This window comes from Macrobrachium nipponense, chromosome 48 (assembly GCF_015104395.2).
Source record: "Macrobrachium nipponense isolate FS-2020 chromosome 48, ASM1510439v2, whole genome shotgun sequence".
Lineage (NCBI taxonomy): Eukaryota > Metazoa > Arthropoda > Malacostraca > Decapoda > Palaemonidae > Macrobrachium > Macrobrachium nipponense.
Window position 1 is genome coordinate 5838056 of NC_087223.1, and position 6059 is coordinate 5844114.

Here is a 6059-nt window from a genome sequence, read left to right on the forward strand (position 1 = left end):
ATTAAACTTAATAAAAAGACAGAATTATTATCAAATTTGATTTTTAAAACAAACTCATCATTTACTTCCATTTATAAAATAATCCAGATAAAAGCTCTATCATCTCCAGTGCTTATTCTTCTGTTATCCTCCATATTCTCCAAGTCTCCTCTTCCGTGATGCAGACGTGGAATAGCGGATAAAATGACGTACATGACGCATAACGTAGCACGACGTAACAGCGTCACGAAATCTTTTTTTATTTTCCATGACTGAAATCATGACACGAATCGACGAGGGAATATTGGAGACGTAAACACGAAAGACGTCGTATTTTATCGTTCGGGGAAGTTGACTATCGTTCAGTTACGTAAGAATTTCCTAAGGAAAATGCGTTTAAAGTTATGGAAATGTATTTGAATTCTGGAATGTATTTATACCTCTGGTTTACACGGCTTAGATTATCGTTCAGTGTGGATGTCTATCGTTCAGGTCATGAAAGTATTCTATATATAAAGATATTGAAATATATTGAAATATGCTTCAACGTATTGAAATACATTTGACTGAAATTAAGGGTGAATCTTACCATTATCGAACCACAAGATGGCAAATTAATACATAAAATTACGAATTTTTTTTTTGAAACTTGGAAATAAATTTAAAGATTAGAAATAAATCTCTCGACCTGAAATATATTTATTACGGAAACAAAAATCAGTCCATTCACTCGATTTAAGCTGAGATCAAAGAGGTTTTCTGGTCGGTATTTGGATGGGTTACCGTCAGTTGATGCCAGCATTTATTGGGACGTGACCTGTCTTGACCCCTTGCGGTTAATGGGTCACAAGGTGGCATGAGGAACAGAAGAGGGAAAAGTGGTGGCTGTGAGAGAGAGAGAGAGAGAGAGATTAGAATTAGGAAGGAATTTAATGGAGAGAGAGGGGGGGCGAAGGAGGGAATTAAGAGGAGAGAAGGAGGAAAAGCGAGATAGAGAGAGAGAGAAGGAGAGGGAGCGAGAGAAAGAGGAACTCTCTTTATGCCCTTACTTCCTGTACACTCGTAAAAATATACCACGTATGCATAAACGTCCCCCGTGTATACGTACACACACTTATGCATACACACACCTCACACACTTTCAAGAAAGCCAAAATCTCCTGTCTTAAAAATCTGCTCATCTCCTAAATGAAGGTTTTGGCCCACCCCCAAATTGGGTCGTGATTTCTTTTTCATTGTTAGACAGAGTTTGACCTGGCTCAAAAAAATATTTTTATATATATATTTTGGTTTATAGCTTATATTTGCCAATAGGTATATATTTTCAGTAATATATATTATTTATTTTTAATATTTCTAAAGCGTATGTTCAGATAGTCGATCTGACAAGTGAGTATTTTTTTGTTATGGTTTATAAGTAATGTTTGTCGATTGGTTAATATTTTGAGGAATATAAAGCAGTTTGTGGTAGTTTTACCGTGTTTGTTTTATATATGGTTTTCCAGGTGGTTGTGATAATATCGTCAGTATATCATTTTTCATGTTACCATAAACAATTTAACAAGACTTGCGAGACGTTACAAAATCCACATATTAAAAATTTTTTATCAAAACTGTTCAATTTAATTATTGCACATTAACCTCTAGTGCTCGTATCCTTGTTTTTATGAACACTCAAAATAATCCAAACCTATATTTAATTTTATTTTCAACAAAATTAAAATCTTTTTTGGAGGCTTTAGGCAAGTAGACTATTCTCTTTTAATATCCATCTATTGTAATAACTTCATCATAATAATGGTTATCGTAAGACCAATCGCTGGAATGGACATAACAGATATTTCTATGTATTTCTTTCGTAGAGGTCGAAAAGGTGAAAAATATTTATCCCAAAACTGATCTTATGGCCAAATATTTTATAAAATAGAGATATATATTTTTCACACGTTCCTCTTACTTACAAGTATTCTGATTTACAAAAAAAAGATTTGGGTCCGTGTAAATAGAAAACAGATACAATATGATGTTTCCTCAATTTTGAAAATGTTGAAGAGTATTTATTTATCCAAAGGGAAGGACATATTTTGGTAAAAACACTTAAAATATCTGTATTTTGTCCCAGAGGAGAATTTTGTTCTAAAATGACACTGAACATCTTGTAACAGCGTCTAAGAAGAGCATTGAAACGTCTGTTTATGATGGAACGTTAGATTTGACGGATGTTTGCAAAATAAACGTTCAATTTACGTTCTCGCTATCGTAAGTTTAATATTTTTGTATATACGTTCCCAGACGTCCTGTCAAAAGCTGAGATAAGACGCCATCTTAGACGTAGGCAGTTTCTTAAAGGCGTTTCGTAATCTATGTTTATGACAAAATACTAAAGTCATTTTGTTTTGTTTATATCTATCTATACTTCGTTAGCTCCCGAGCTACTGTGACGTCATTGTTGATGAATGAATGCTATAAATGAGGTTTTTATCAGGAAAAATTGTTACATATCTTATTAGTGAATAATTTCAACACGAATGAACACTTTTTATATACAGTTACATAAAACTCTAATTTTATATATTTAGATACATTCACATACAAAAATCGTTAATAAATGCGGACGCCGAAGGCAAGGCAACACAAAATAAACGTTTTTAACGATATGAACGTCTATAAACACGCCTTATAAAAGCTTGAAAGTCCGGGAACACTGAGGTGCATAGAGAGTTCCAATCCTGGGAAAAGTACGTGTGGACAAGTGCCAAATAGTATATGTGAGAAGGCGCGAACTGACAGGTGGTCACGTGGAAATTTGAACAATATTTTTTTATATTTTTTCAATATGCAAAAGAATTTATGCATTCGTGAAGGCGGTAGGCAAACTCGGAGCCTTTCTAGAGACTAAGAGTTTGGTTGGTGGACTAAGGTTACACTTCGCTCATTAATATGCAGATTTTCATTAATATTCACTCCATATTCATAGCTGGTTGTGTGTCCTTCTTCCTCTGAGGCGCAGCGGAAAAGTCCGCTCGCGGGAAACGATGTTAATAGGGTTTTAAAGACAGCTTCTCCTATTCCTCCTCCTTTACTTCTTCTTCTTCTTCTTCTTCTTCTTTCTTTCTTTTTGTGCAGAGTTTTGGATTTAGTTTGTATCTGTTTTTGAATATTGAATGGTAATTTCTCTCTCTCTCTCTCTCTCTCTCTCTCTCTCTCTCTCTCGTCTCTCTCTCGAGTCCTCTCATCTCTTCTCTCTCCTCTCTCTGTTACTGTTACCCTTTTATGAATGTATTATTTTTCTCTCTTCCTCTCTCCTCACTTACTCAAACTATCCTCTCTCTCTCTCTCTCTCTCTCTCGTCGTCTCTCTCTCTCTATCTCTCTCTCTCTCTCTGTGTGTGTGTGTGTGTGTGTGTGTGTGTTTTGTGTGTGTGTGTGTGTATATGTGTGTATCAAAATCACTCTTCAAACCCCTACATGCATTGAGAGCCCAAATTTCTCCCTTATGCCCTGATGCCAAAAGGTCGAAAGCTCTTGGCATAAGATTAGTGAAATTGATTAAATTTTGGACATTGAAAAGGTGTATAGGCATAGATTCCTGTCAGGTTCTCTGCAGGTATGGGACAGGTTAATTGGTCTTCCTGAATTCAAGGCCTTGGACCTGCTGCCGCCACTTCCGGTTGCTAGGATACAGAGAGGTGAGATAAGAGGAAGACGAACGAGAGAGAGAGAGGAGAGTGAGAGTTTTTTTATTTAGATATTATTTTGTATCCTAACGACAGAGGGAGTTATAAGGGCTGTTATACTAGGGATTAGGATGTCTCATAGACTTAATCGTCTATCCTAAGAGGAGACATCGTGTGCTCTCTTATCTGTAGGAGCAGGTTTTACTGTTCATTCACAGTGCCCTTCTAATGATTTTGTCTAGCTTTCGTTTAAAATCTTCCACACTTTTGTTGTTTACAACTTCTGGTGGCAGTTTATTCCACGTGTCACATATCTTGTATGTGAAGAAGTTCCCACATTGGGATGTGTTGTATCTCTTCAGTTCTAGTTTTCATCCATTATTTCTTGTCTGGTTTTCGTTTAGCGTAAATAGGCTACTGTCTACTTTTGTTAAGCCTTTCAGTATTTTAAATGTTTCTATTAGTCGTGTTTCTAAGCCTTACATGTTCAGGCTCTCTAGTCGTCTTCGGTAACCTATTTCCCTGATGGTTGGAATTAACTTAGTGGCTCTTGCTCGTACTCCTTCTAATCTATTTATGTCATTTCTTAGTGTTAGTGACTAAAACTGTAGCATATTCAAGATGAGGTCTAACTACTGATTTGTGGAGCTGCAGCAGTTTACTTTTTTCTGTATTTGAACTACCTTTTTATGTATCCCACTAGTTTCTGTGCCTTCTTTTCAGCTTCTATGAACTGTTTATGGAATTTAAGTCCTTGGTAATAATGGCTTCAAGGTCCTCTTTTTCTACACTATTTATGTCATTCCCAAGCAGCACGTCGTTGGCATGAGGGTTGTTTGTTCCAATTTGTAACACTTTGCACTTATCCAAGTTATAAGGCATTTGCCATCTTTTTTACCACCCTCCTATTTTCGTTAGATCATTTCTTAAATTGTCTACTGTCTCTGGGCCTGCTGCATTTACACCTAGTTTGGTGTTGTCTGCCAAGTTGGCTATCCTCTTAATTAAGCCTACATCAGTGTCATTAATAACATAATATAAAATAAAGAAGCATGGCGCTAAGGACAGAACCCTGAGGAACTCCGCTTGTCATATCTGCCCATTTTGATTCTTCATCGCTTATTACAACTCTGTTTTCTATAAGTTAGCTATTCTTCGACCCAGTCTGCTGTTTCTCCTACAATTCCTAAAGCTCTAACTTTTGTCATTAGTTTCTTGTGTGAAACTTTGTCAAGGCCTTTTGGAAATCTAAGAGTATATCTATTGCTCTACTACTGTCGTAAATACCAAGCATGTTATGAAAAAACTCCAAGAGATTTGATAGGCAGGATCTGTTTTGTCTGAAACAGTGTTGACTGTTTAACAATAAGTTGTTTCTATCTATGTAATCCACAATTTGATCTGCAATTATGGTCTCAAAAATCTTGCAAACGACCGACGTTAGGCAGATTGTGTATAATTTCCCGGCTCTTCTCTTCGACTTTTTTGTAAACTGGGGGCACATTGCCTAGTTTCCATCCTTTTGGTGCCTTTCTTTGTTCAGCACTTTTTCTGTAGAGTTTATATAGATGAGGAACTATCTCCTCTTTTAGCTCTTTAATTTCTCTTGGATAAATCCCATCCGGGCCAGGAGATTTGATCTTGTTGAGTTTGTCAATTTTGTTTTTAATATCCTCTTCTGTAAATATTATTTTGTCCAACGGTTCTGCCCTTCTAGTTAATAGTAATTCTGGTATTGGGGTAGGGTGTCTTCAATTGTGAATACACTAGTACAAAACTTATTCAATAACTCTGCTTTTTCCAAGTCTATTTTTGGGTTTTCCTTACAAGCTGATGTAACTCTCTTATCCTCATTTTTCTTTGCATTTCTTACTAATTTGTCCACCAATCTACTGAGTTCTTTATACCTAGTAGCTTCTATTGGTGTTGGGTGTGGGTTCAATGATTTGTGGAATCTGCCATTCTCTTGTTTTATTTCAATTTCTCTGTTGAACCACTTTGGCTGAGAGTTGCCATTTTGTTAGTATTTGCCTTAATGGTTTACATCTAGAGCGTTTTTCTTTGCATTCCACATGAAAGGCCTCCCAGTACTTATCTATCCCTTTACAGTCCAAATGGCCCATATGAGCCACTTAAAATAACTACTTTTGGTGCATATGTCACCAACAACCGCTGGAGCGTTTATGAAATTGATGCTATGGCAACTCATAGCAGAACTCCTTGGCTCTTGAAATTAACCAATCAGAAGCGAATACAGCCCTCCAGTGAAAAACAGCAGAGCACCAAATGAACCTCAGTCGCACTCAAGATGTGAAACTGTGAAGGCGCCACACAATTCTTCCGACTTAATAAAAAAAAAAAAAAGCCCGCCCCCCACCACCACACCCGTCTATAATTATGGTGA